General features: G+C 42.5%; 1 long non-coding RNA gene across 1 annotated transcript in view; it reads right to left on the reverse strand.

Moving 5' to 3' along the window:
• Window positions 1–11,232, reverse strand: part of LOC135100609 (uncharacterized) — a 56,484-nt gene extending 45,252 nt beyond the window's left edge. Inside the window, exon 1 of the long non-coding RNA XR_010268815.1 lies at window positions 11,124–11,232. This is a non-coding gene — a long non-coding RNA (uncharacterized LOC135100609). The remainder of the gene's footprint in view (window positions 1–11,123) is intronic.
• Between the last annotated feature and the right edge of the window lie 2,227 nt (window positions 11,233–13,459).

The raw sequence follows: 13,459 nt of genomic DNA on the forward strand, positions 1-13,459 counted from the left end.
AGTTGAGTTTTTATTCTATCACCCAAGGATGCCTATTTCGCTGTACCATCTGCGATCCCTGTCTTGCTGGCGACAGTGAGACCAACCAGACCAACACCAATATGAAGAAAGGTTACTTGAATAGCGAGAGAGAGAGAGAGAGAGAGAGAGAGAGAGAGAGAGAGAGAGAGAGAGAGAGAGAGAGAGAGAGAGAGAGAGAGAGAGAGAGAGAGAGAGAGAGAGAGAGCGGTAAATAAAGGTATAAACAGATAGATAAAAGTTGTAAATAAGCAAGTCTTGTCCCTCAGATACAGAGCAAGAAGTGACCCCAGGAGCGGAACGTTTCTTGGCGGAGGTTTTGAAAGACGCAACTCTGCAGGTGCTCAGCAAATTAGTCCATTTGTTTTCTTAATGCCTACACCAGGAAAGGCCCCCTGCATCTTGACGCAACACATTAACAATACTTCTGCATAGGAAAGGACAAACAAGCGCTCAGTAATTAAATTTCTTTAGATTGTTAGTTATATACACAAACTTCCCTCCCTCCAGTGGTCTAACTAACAGCTGCACCAAACCTTGAGGTTAAAACTAACCTCGGCAAGGAGGATTTACGCACAGGGTGGGACTGAAAACATGAGCTATCTACACACACGAGAAAGCCCATGTCTTACCATTCACTCAAAACATGAACAATCTACACACGAGAAAACTAATCAAGAAACCCCATGTTTTATCATTCACTTTTATGAGTCTAGTGCGGAACAAAGGCTCTTCCTCCAATGACAAGAGCAGGGTATTGAATCACCATGCTGGCTTAGTGAGTTTTAATGTGTCTACCGGGTCGCAAGGTCATAACTCCTTAGTTCATGGGTGAATGAAGCGATGTTTGCATGACTGAAAGATTATCTGCCTTGCTACTGATTCCCTGATTCTCTGGACACCAAGCTTTTGAGTAAACACAGAGAATATAATGTTCCCTTGTATTAAACTTCAGCAGACTACGAGAAAACTTTGGTCTCAGTAAAATAAGAGTTTTATTCAGCCTTCTTCAAGAGCGGGGAATCAGCGACCTTATATAATCGTAAGACCTCAAGTTTCTCCAAAGCCGCAGTGTGTTGATCATATTACATATACATAATGTATTACGGCAGGGAGCGAGGTAAGGAGGCACAATACTGGCAAGGCTTTTTACAGTTTATCTTTAAGGCATTTTCAGATTTCTTTTTCTTTTAACAGGAAGGAGACAGGTTAACGCCTAAATATAAAGGCGCGTTCAATTATTCACATATTTCAACAAAGTTCTCAGTTTATAGATATAACAGATTATAAACATACCAGTTTCATGACGATACCTCCTAAAGAAGTTGTGTTAAAAAGATATTCAAAAAATCATAATATGGCAGAATTGAAATAAACATGAAAAGAAAACTGAAGGAATAAAGGTAAAAAAACAACATAAATGCTTTGCAAACATCCACATACTAATCTTTGAAGCAGCAGAGTTGCAAGAAATGCTCACTAACGTACACAAGGAAAATCTTTCAGAGCAGAAAATTAACACGAACGTAAGTAATCTTCAATATCAATAAACAAAGAAAGGTCACTAACACTAACACAAACTCTCGAGGGCAATGAACATGACAAATGTGAAGAATGATACATAAATTATGATGATAACGAATGCGAGTTAACACACCACTTAACTACTCAGTAAAAGGTTTTTATTCCGTAAACATATGCGTGAACTAAAAAAAAATAAATAAATAAATAAATAAACCAAGGGAAACCATGAATATGATATAAGGACACAGCTGAAGAGAGGCAGGACAGGCGACGTGGAGAACACACAATGAACTGAGCACGAGACTGACTATCTGACGGGAGGCCCAGAAAAAACCGAGTTTGGAGAGGGAGGCCGTGCGGGAGACGCAGGGAGGAGAGGGAAAAGTTCGCAGGTACAACATTGCCGAGATTAATCCCTGTGCTGCAGCTCGGCTAGGAGGTTCAAGGAGAGAATCTTGTTCACCAGAGGACTTACTGGCATTGATACTCTGATAGATTGGTACATTTATACATACATACATACATACATACATACATACAGTACATTGACAGACAAACAGACAGACAGACAGACAGACAGACAGACAGACAGATAGACATAAACAGACAGGTAGACAGACAAACAGACAGACAGACAGACATAAACAGACAGATTGCTAAGTAGATAGGTTGATGGATAGATACACAGATAGATAGATCAAGATTTCCTACACATATTACCTCATACAAGGCAACATCCGTCACGAACAAAGGGGTGGAGGAGGCACACAGGAAAGAGAGAGAGAGAGAGAGAGAGAGAGAGAGAGAGAGAGAGAGAGAGAGAGAGAGAGAGAGAGAGAGAGAGAGAGAGAGAGAGAGAGAGAGAGAGAGAGAGAGAGAGAGAGAGAGCGTTTCTCATTAGACAAAATAACTACATACATCCTCATATTATTTCAGCATTATTATTCATGATTTTTCACGTACGGAAAACTTGATGAACTGGGATAGGCCTCATGAAATGCTCCATGAGGCTGACTGTTCTGACTCGCCTGTTGTGCGTGGAATGTTTGGAAAGGCAACGCTGCTGACGATAGAAGTGATGACGGAAGTAGTGATGGTGATGATAATGATGATGATGGTGATGATGACGGTGGTGGTAGTGGTGGTGGCGATACTGAGGATGATGGTGATAGTGATGATGATGACAGAATTATGATAAATGACGATGCGCTGTGCATAATTACAAAGCGCTTCGTACAAGTTTCCTCGTGTGTTTTTCGAGACTTGCATGACGTGCTGGACCTTTGCTAGATGACAATAATATGTGACTTCCACAATGAAAAAAAAAAATTATATTATATATATATATATATATATATATATATATATATATATATATATATATATATATATATATATATATATATATATATATATATATATATATATATATATATATATATATATATATATATATATATATATATATATATATATATATATATTATTATATATATATATACGAGTATATATATATATATATATATTATTATATATATATATATATATATATATATATATATATATATATATATATATATATATATATATATATATATATATATATATATATATATATATTATTATATATATATATACGAGTATATATATATATATATATATATATATATATATATATATATATATATATATATATATATATATATATATATATATATATATATATATATATATATATATATATATATATATATATATATCAAATCGATTACCAAAAAGACCCCAAGCATTTTCCTGGTTGCACAAATGGTTACCCCTCTACAAGGTTACACGTTCCCATAACTGTGTCCTTCACGTCACTGGCACAAGGAACATCAGCAACATTCTAAGGATCATTAATCAGGACAGGACTTGAAATAATGTGTTCAAGCTTGATAAAGTCAGATTTATAAAAGAGACAGGAAGAAATTAGTTCTCAAATAGAGTGGAATAAACATTAATCAGGTTGTTAGTGCCGAGTCATTAGCAAGCTTTAAAAAAAATATTAAATAAATTTGTAAAAGGTCACGTTATGTGGAAACAGGTAGGCATGTTTCATGTCGAGTCTGTAACGTGCAGGCCTGACGGCTTCTTGCAGCTTCTCTTGCTATTTTTTGATGTCCTTATATTTTTAAATCACTATCAAATGTAACAAGAACAATTTCTCTCTAATTTCTCTTTACGGTAACAGTTGCATAATTTAAGTTTCTCGTGTTGTTTACAGTACATAAAACTAAGCAACCAAAGGGAAGGTACCTTTCTCGTAAATAATAATTATCAGCATGAACGCTCCACCACAAGTTCATATACTCTTGAGAATCAATTATCAAATGATCTTATAAAACCATTATCTTGGGAAGCATCACACATTTCTTTTACTTATGAATACTAATTGGGAATATTAATGATGCCCTGTGGCACTTGTGCGGCTGAATCGCTCCTGCATCTGTTCCTTTCATTAAACCATTCTTATCTTAAATATACAAGTATAACACCATCAACATAAAAATAATGTACCCTGACGCCGTGATGGTGGTGGTGGTGGTGGTGGTGGTGGTGGTGGAAACGAGCAGCACACATCTGCCATCTTGTGCTCAATACAGACAGGCTGAGAAGACAAGGGTAAATATTTCTGCTTTCGTGAAGTAACCTAAGTTCGCCTGACGTAAGGAAAGTACGAAAGATAATATATTTATGCAAGGATTCGTAAGCGATCATCCGCAGTAAGGAAGTGTCTCATTATCCTAAAACTATTGGTATTCCTGAGAAAAATTCAAGTGTCTGCTCTCCCCCATGGCTCGTACACAATGGACCGTTTCCCAGTAGTAAATAAGGTCGTATGTATTAAATAACAAATATATTTTCTTCTCTTTGAACTTGCAATGAAATATGACTCATACGGTATGCATTAATTAATCCTTATTGCATTCCCGAACACATTTTGATATCAAAGCGATCTCAAGCAAAGGTATTTCACCCCGACTGTTGCTACAAAGTTGCGTGTTGCGTGGACTGTCATAAGGCATGTTGCGTGGACTATCATAAGGCAGAGACGCTCTGACACGCGAGTGTTCCGAGTGATCCACCGCGTTAAGGAGAGCGATACTCATCAATGAAATACTCGAAGGATGGGAGTTAATTTACGAGAACGAAATTCCGCTAAAATATTCTGCAGATACTGGATCTTACATAAGTAATTATTCTGTTTAGTACAAATCAATGTGTGAGAGGTTTGTTATAAAGCAAGTTTATCATACTGTATAGTCGTGAATGAAATTTCACAAAAAAAAAAGATCCTTTAAGGATATTCAAATTTCAACTTTTGATTTATATACCACTCCTCATTCATTACTGAAAATTTTTCACAACACGAGCAGTGTGAACCTCGTTTGCCTAGTGAATAGCAAGGACGTCAGTGATCAGTGTGTGTGTGTGTGTGTGTGTGTGTGTGTGTGTGTGTGTGTGTGTGTGTGTGTGTGTGTGTGTGTGTGTGTGTGTGTAGGCTCGCATCAGTCAATACATGGTTAAATAATTAGATAAATGTATATATATCGTATATAGATAAAGGTAAACTCTTCACTGGTTACATTCCCGCTGCTTGCGTTGCTGGATGCGCAACTAAAACTATAAAACATTGTCAGAGTCCTGACAAGATTCCTGCCTGTAGTACTGAAGTGAGGTGGCCTCTCCGGCGGCCTGTAGGCGACCTGCACGAGCCGCCTCAACGTCCCATACAAGCTCAATTTGGCCTGAAGAGTCCTGGTTTGCGCAGGCGACCTAACAGACCCCCTGAGCTTCTATGGGGTCCTTTACATACCAGTATGGTACACCTGGTATACCAATACACAGGAAACAGAGCTGCACATGGACTGAAGTATCTCCCTGGGGAGTCATGGTGACAAGTGCTCGGCACTCTGTGAGCATGCTAGTCTCGCTCTATGTTTAATGTCTTTTTTTATCATCCATTAGTTAATTTCAGCCACTTACTATTATGTTCGATTAATGTCATTAAAACCTTGTTGGAAGACACCACTCGACGCCTCAACAAGCTGACCTACAATGTTTAAGGATCGTCCGTGATCAAACCTTCCTCCGAACAATAAACATTAGTAACTATGAGTAAACAATAAAGCAATAATAGTAAACAATAAAGCAATAAAGTATTATTATAAATATTGTAATTCCCAGGAGCGTTACATCAGTTTTCCTAACCATAAACAAACCTTGCCTTGGCGGTCTGCGTGTGTCGGGCTGTCGACCGTAATCTTCTCCTATATATCATGTTTCTTTTGGTTTGATACCCTGTCCAACTTACCCAGAAGTCGTAAAATGAATAAAAAAACAATTGAAATCCAAGAAAATAATGTCAAGAACCTGTTTCATTCCATAAATTTAAAGCTGACAAATTGTGAGCGTGCGCTTCAGCGGCAGACGGTGACTGACATTATGACCGACGACTTGGGACATCCAAAGACTGACGGACATAAATTCCGTTAGCTATGACGGTTAGCTATGGTCGACCATAAGCACTATGCAGAATACTGGCTGGAGTAAGTTCGCAAATAAAGCCGCGACGCACGTGTCTCGGAACCCAGTGTGAGTATCTGACATTGTTTCGAGGCAGAAATTTCAAAATAAATGATGATTTTGTATAACTTTAGGAAACCAGCTCCAGTGAGAACCAGAAAGCCTCATGTTGGAATGGAAAGCTCCACCAAACCACTGCATTCGTGTTTCAGCAAACAAATTGTTATTTGGGAACAGAATGCGGCAACAACCAGCCTTGGGCGTGCAGTTACCTATTCATCGTTACCAAACGCTTAACGCTCCTTTCTGATGCTTGTTACTGTAAACGATCTGTCACGCACAGTTTTAACACCGGCATTAGACAATTAAGACAAAGTAAAATCAAGCACAATTCAGCGACAGAAAACCTTGGGAATAGCTGTAGGAACACAATGACACCCCCTAACATGAGGCCGGAACTCTCCCGCTCACTGCCCGACAAATATTATTTTCAATAATGTGTCATGTGTAACTCACGGCTCCGGCTGCTCTGATGCTGCATTGCCACAATGAGGGAGGGCCCCCGTGTTTCAGTGACGTGATTGGGAACCATGAGGACGCCTGCACACTGGAAAAGTCCTGTTATTCCTCGCACTGTCGTCTCCACGCACAACACACGCACTCTCACCTCTGTACTACGTTCAAGTAATTAATGGGCGCGGCGGGCGTTGTGAAATTCACTAACGCATTATAGACTTTATTTATTTATTTTTTTTTTTTTAAGTGATATCAACTCAGTTCCACAATAACAATGTCTGTGAGTGTGTCATCGTGACAATATTATTCAGTCGTGGTTGTGTGTATGAGACAAACACACAGGTAAGGAGACGGCTAGACAGGCAAAAAGACAGACAGAGACAGACAGACAAAGAATTATATTTCATATAACAGTAAAGGTTAATATGAAATAACACGGTAGCGTTGCATCATGATCTTTTTTTTTTGATAGCTTTGGATTGTGTTATTGTTATTGCCCCCAACCACTGTTGAAATACGATGATACGCCGTTACGTATTTTGAAAGCAATATAATATATGGAATAAAAGATAAAATCGCTGAGTTTACTTATAAGCATGCTGCAGGAGCAAAGTACCGCCTGATTAAGAATTCGCAGCGCTAACACGGAGTAGCAATCTACCCCCCACTGTGTCGCCTCGCCATCACTGTGTAAGTAACACCAGCACTCGACGCCATAACATAATTAATAACTCTACTGGAACTATATAGTATCTTCTTTTCGCTGCTTCACTCAATAAACATACATGTAATGGGGTTCCGCCAGGCTTCGGAGCCCAGAACAGCTTCACTGATCCGGAGTCCTTCTGCTCCTTCGAGTTCTCTATCTCGTTGGGGTGGGGGCCGTCAGGGTGATTTGCCGCGTCGGTGGGCCAAACCCACTTACCTTCGACATCGGTAGTCACTCTGGCGTTTCCGGGATGACGGCCCGCTGGTGGGGAGGTAGCGCTCTTCCTGCCTTCAAAAACCAGCGGGTTCATGGCTTTGATAATGGGGTACACGGTGCGGATGCGGTACCAGTCCCCACCGGGTCCAGGGGCGGGCATAGAGCCTCTGTGTTCGTCCCCTGGATCAAGGGCGTTCTAGCAGAATTCGTAGTCTGCGAACTAGTGTTTCGTGCTGCGGCAGGCCTAGTAGCTCAAGTAGCCAACCGCCTGGTCTGAGGGTGGCGTCCTCAGACTGGAATCCTGTCGGGGACGACCTCGGTAGGTAGGTTTCGCATCACCTGTGCCGTTGAAGACGGTAGGTGTGAGTAGTGCTGGCTCTGCCCACTACGCTGTCGTCCCCCCAAATGGGTTGTCCTGGCCGCCTGCTATCGGCTGCTTGGTCACCAAGCGCGGGTAAACGGCGGTCGGACAAAGCATGACTCGATCAAGGTAGCCATAATGCTTTTCACTTACTAATGTTTGGATCGCATGGGATATACCTAGCCAGAAATAAGAATCAGTTAATATTGTTTGGTGCTCAGATATATTATGACAGCTATTTTCAACCTGTCTGATGCTAAATAAGGTCATGAATTATGCTAGAGTTCATAGAGTTTTCCACCAACAGTGTGTACCTTTCAAACCCACGCCCATCACACAGTCATAACTTCACACTCACATCCATACATACATCCACATCCACCCACGCCCGCTAAGTACACAAAAGACATCACACACACTGACCCACACCCACACAGAACACCCAAGACGTCACAAAGGCCCACACACTCCCACCCATCCCACCCACACCCACACTCACCCACACCCACACCGAACACCACACGACATCACACAACCCCCACCCACTCCCACCCAAGACATCACACACACTGACCCACACCTACACAGAACACCCACGACACCACACAGGCCCACCCACACTCACCAAACAGATCAGTGGCCGAGCTGTGCCTTGTTTACAAGTACTAAACTTTGCTAATGACCAAATGAAGTTAAATATGCTTGACTTACCGATGAAAGATGATCCCGCTTCTACTTGGTGTGTTCCCGTGTCCTTATCCACAACCACAGACAGCGAATGCACATGACAAACCCCTTTGACGGATGTACGGGACGAAATTCGAAATGAGTGCAGTCTAAAATGTCTGCCACAACAACTAGCGAGTGTCGCCACCCTGGTGGCGAGACGTACATACATAGACTCCACGAGAATCTAGATGCAGTTTGTTAAATGCAGTTATAAATTATTTCCCGTATAATAGATATATTCATGAGTTACTGGCGAGTTTTCATGTCCCCAAGAAGAATCTGTTTAAAGACTCATTGAATAGTCAGAGTCGTAACCGTTTTCACCGAAATCGCCTCAGGTTACGCAAGCATGGTTCGGTGAAAACATATACATTGCATGCTTAGCTGTTATCTCAGCAAAGCTCCAAATTCATTGTGAAAGAAATACTGCACAACATAAGGATGATACAAGGGGTATGAGTGACCGTGAAGACACACACACACACACAAAAAAAAAAGCAATAGAGGTTCCGTGGGTAAGACGTATCAGGCGCAGGTTGTGGCAGTGAAGTACTTGAAGAAAATGTTAGGTGTCAGATGCATGTACTTTTCTTTATATACTGTGTGTGTGTGTGTGTGTGTTCCATAGCAACTGAGATGGAGATCAGCAAAATCATGATCAAGCTCAAGATCTGTCACTCAAGTAGCCGCCGCGTTGAGCATAGTGTAAACACCGGAAGTAAAAAAAAGTATTGTACATTTCTACGTCTTCTAATAATACTCGCGGTCTGGAGGCATCTCCGTGAAAGGTTCATCATCTTCGCGGGACACTACCAGATGACAACAACCGGTGAGTCAGAACAACAAATATTAATGAAAGTTCCGTTTAGCCTGTCAGACGAGGAGGCAGCAGCTGATGTCATGGCGGAAGGCTCTACATTGTTATTCCTTCGGTTCTCAAATAACGACAACCATGAATTTGTTGTGCTCATGTGATGCCTTTTACGCTCATGACTGCTGCGAAATTAATCACATGTACAGGACAAACGGAACTAAAGAAAATGACGCGAGGTTGTAAGGGAATAGGATCATCTTTTCGGCTCTTGTCACATACACTGGTTGACTTCCTTTAATCTGTGAGAGGCTGCATCGATCTACATCAGAGACATTCATCCAGTTCACAAAATATAAATGAAATACTGCAGTCCCAACTAAGTGAAAAAATTATCCATGGAAATAAGGAAAATTACAAGTTTTATAACCGAACTAGCTCGTTTAAGGGCTTGACGGGGATTTAAACTTGCCTCGCTCAGTCGTGTTGCCAATCATAGCTCCTCCCGTTGTGCTGCAGTACCTTAAAGTTCGTGGTAGCAGCGACAGTTTAACATCTATCACGTCGTCTCCTCGATGTTTGTAGGTAACATGCATGATTTTCCTACAATGAGAGGAGCCTGCAATCTTTGTTGCCTTAAAAGTTTGTAGTAGCGCCATATGACCGCGATGTTGCGGCGCCAAAAACAAAATCAAATTCTACAGAGAGAGAGAGAGAATTTTCATATGTGAAAAACTCCAATATGAGTAACTACTATTAAGTAATATTGTTTTTTTTTTTTCTCTTACACTAGATTTATTTGTGTTTTTCTTAACACACTCCACACAATACATCACTGGGAATTCAGTGCAGGGTTACGTCACACTCACGACAGCGGTACCGAACATTACTGCCTCCATCAGCTATTGCCTACTTACTTGTCCTTCATGATGCTACATGCCACTACTCTCTCTCTCTCTCTCTCTCTCTCTCTCTCTCTCTCTCTCTCTCTCTCTCTCTCCGCATAACTAGTTATTTACTATTTACTTTTTTATTACAGTAGTAATGCTGTACAAACACCACTTCCAATGAAGTGTTAACAAGCGTGTCACGAATCACTGGACAAGTGTTAGGTCATCCATCATTCCAATGTTTCTGTATTGTTATTTTTAGTTATTGCGACTGAATGGATGGAGAGTTGGCATTGGATAAGATAGACGTAATAATGGTTGTGATGGTAATGATTAAGGAAATGATAGCTGTACTTCCCCTGGTAATGATTAAGGAAATGATATCTGTACTTCCCCTGGTAATGATTAAGGAAATGATAGCTGTACTTCCCCTGGTAATGATTAAGGAAATGATAGCTGTACTTCCCCTGGTAATGATTAAGGAAATGGTAGCTGTACTTCCCCTTGAAATATCTTATAAGATAGACGTAATAATGTTTGTGATGGTAATGATAAAGGAAATGATAGCTGTACTTCCCCTTGAAATATCTTACTGTCAGTATTTCTACTACTACTACTACTACTGTTACTAACACCACCACCACCACTACTAATACTAATACTACCACCACCACCACCTCCACTACTACTACTATTACTACTACTACCACCAACACCACCACCACCACCATTAGGGTAGGATAGGATAGGATAAACGTGTTACAGTATACACTATAGCCTTACAGGTACAGTCGGGGATGTGTGAAACCAGTACGTGGGCCAGCACCGAGGTATGGTATGGTATGGTCTGCACACGATAACACTGACGGGTTCAGAGATTCACCAGGTTTCGATGGGTGGTTGGGGGGAACCGAACGCTGTGTCGCTCATATTTAAGTCCAATCCTGCATGAAAATATACTAAGACTTACTACCCTATCAGTAACTTATTGGGCTAACAGTAATCCAGCATTTACGAGTATTGAGCTGTGAAACTCTTCATAAGACATCTCTACTCACCATTTAGAGATTAGGCCAACCCTGCCCCAGTAAGTAACACGAAACATGTTTCATAAAAACAAAAACTCGTATGCGGTGTGCAATTTTACTGTCATATCTACAAAATGACCATCTTAAAAATATATGTTAAGGCAGAACAGTGTTTACGTACGAGCGGCAAAGCGTTCTGTTCGTCCCAGCGACCCATCGAAACCTGATGAAGCTTTGAACCCGTGACTGTCACGCTGTGCGGAGACCATACCCCCCCCCCCCGCCCCGGTGCTGCCCGCGGTGTTTATGTTTCATAGGTCCTCAACTGTACGAGTATATGCAGGGATGGACGCCTGGCCAGCATCGCACCCCTGAGCCTCATCCCGATGCCTCACCCGTCATACGCAGGCCAAGGCTGGTAATTACTAGAGCACACTGCAGCCGAGTTCCCGTGTTCCCAGAAGAGGCATCACGCTGAGCAGTCCATGTATTACTGTCGCCTGTGTATTGTCGAATGCTGCTGTAAATTCACAAGTGGCGATAAAACGTCTGATGAACTGAGATGCACTACTAATACGTAAGCCGGCGCGGGAATACTTAGTGCTCTGACGTAATGCACTTCTGTGTTGTAATACGACAGAAGAGTGATCAAGAGAAAACGTCAAATAGTATTGGGATCTATGATTATGCGAGGATTATGTGTGGTTGTTAGCTAGTTGTGTGAACGAGTGAATGAGCGAGACTTGTGTGAGGCATGAATACGTGTATGAGTGAACGAGCTAGGCTTCAGTCATAAGTGTTAAGTTGAAGTGCGCGGCCTGGCGCAGGGAGATCACCTACCTCCAGCCTTCTGTTCACACCTTCTGTGAATAAACACCTGCACTGTTACCTGCGTTTCCTGTGCCCCTGCTGGTCAAGAGTCGAACATGGCGCAGTGAGTAGGATCAGGACAAGGCTGCAGTGGGTACGGCGCAGAATGGAGAAGCAGTTGGAGGCGCTGGCTGCCCTGCTAGCGCGACAGTCGGAGCAGAGTCAGGCTCGCGAGGAGCGTTTAACCCAGCTGCTGGAGAGAGTGGGGACACAAGCTCCCAGTCGCACCACGGCGAGCAATGAAGGCGAAACCACAGCCCGCAGCACGTCTACCCAGGGCGCGAGGTTCCCGACGTCCGCCACCATCATTCCTCACTTAACGGCGTCAGCATCTTTACGTGAGTTCGACACGTGGCGCCATAAGTTTGAAGGATACGTAACCCTCGCCAGGATAGACTGTCTCTCCCTGGCTGAGCAGAGGGCGGCACTCGCTGCTGTCCTAGACGACGAGTGGACCCGTACACTTCGCTACGGGATAAGCTTACCGAGAGACGCGGAGTTAAGAACCATCCTCGATGCAATGTGTGAGTACCTGCGAAGCCAGCGCAACATCATCATGGATAGAAGAGACTTCTACTCCCGCGTGCAAGAAACGCAAGAAGGTTTTGACGACTTTTTATGTGCTGTAAAGGAAATCGCCAATTTCTGTGACTTTTGCGACCAGTGCATAAACCATCAGCTGCGTGACAGAATTGTCGTTGGGACACGAGACGAAGTGGCTCTGAAACGCATGCTGGAAAACAAGAAACTCACCCTTGAAAACGCCATAGATATTTGCAGAGCATCAGAGAGCGCTAACCAGTGTAGTGCAGTACTAAGGGGCGGCTCTCACTCTTCGAGCCATGGTGTGAACGCTGTCTCGAACTACAGGAAGGGCAGTTTCGGGGGCTCAAGCCCCACGGGCTGTTATCGTTGTGGCAAAAATTGTCGCAGTGACAAAAGGGGATGCCAGGCAATAGATAAAGTGTGTCGTAACTGCGGGAAAAGAGGGCATTTTGCGAGTGTATGTCAGCAGACAGTGAGGAAACGACGAGGAGCTTCGAGGAGTTCCTCAACTGTCTCTCCTCATCGCGGTGCAGGCCCGAGGCGGGGAGCCAGTGCCAGTGTATACCAGCTCTTATCAGGCGTATACACAAAGACGGTGACGGCACGACCTGCGCCCCAGGTGCTCATTACCGCCACACATCCCGCTGGAAGAGACAAGATTACGTGGACTCCTGA

Source organism: Scylla paramamosain, chromosome 5, assembly GCF_035594125.1.
Source record: "Scylla paramamosain isolate STU-SP2022 chromosome 5, ASM3559412v1, whole genome shotgun sequence".
Lineage (NCBI taxonomy): Eukaryota > Metazoa > Arthropoda > Malacostraca > Decapoda > Portunidae > Scylla > Scylla paramamosain.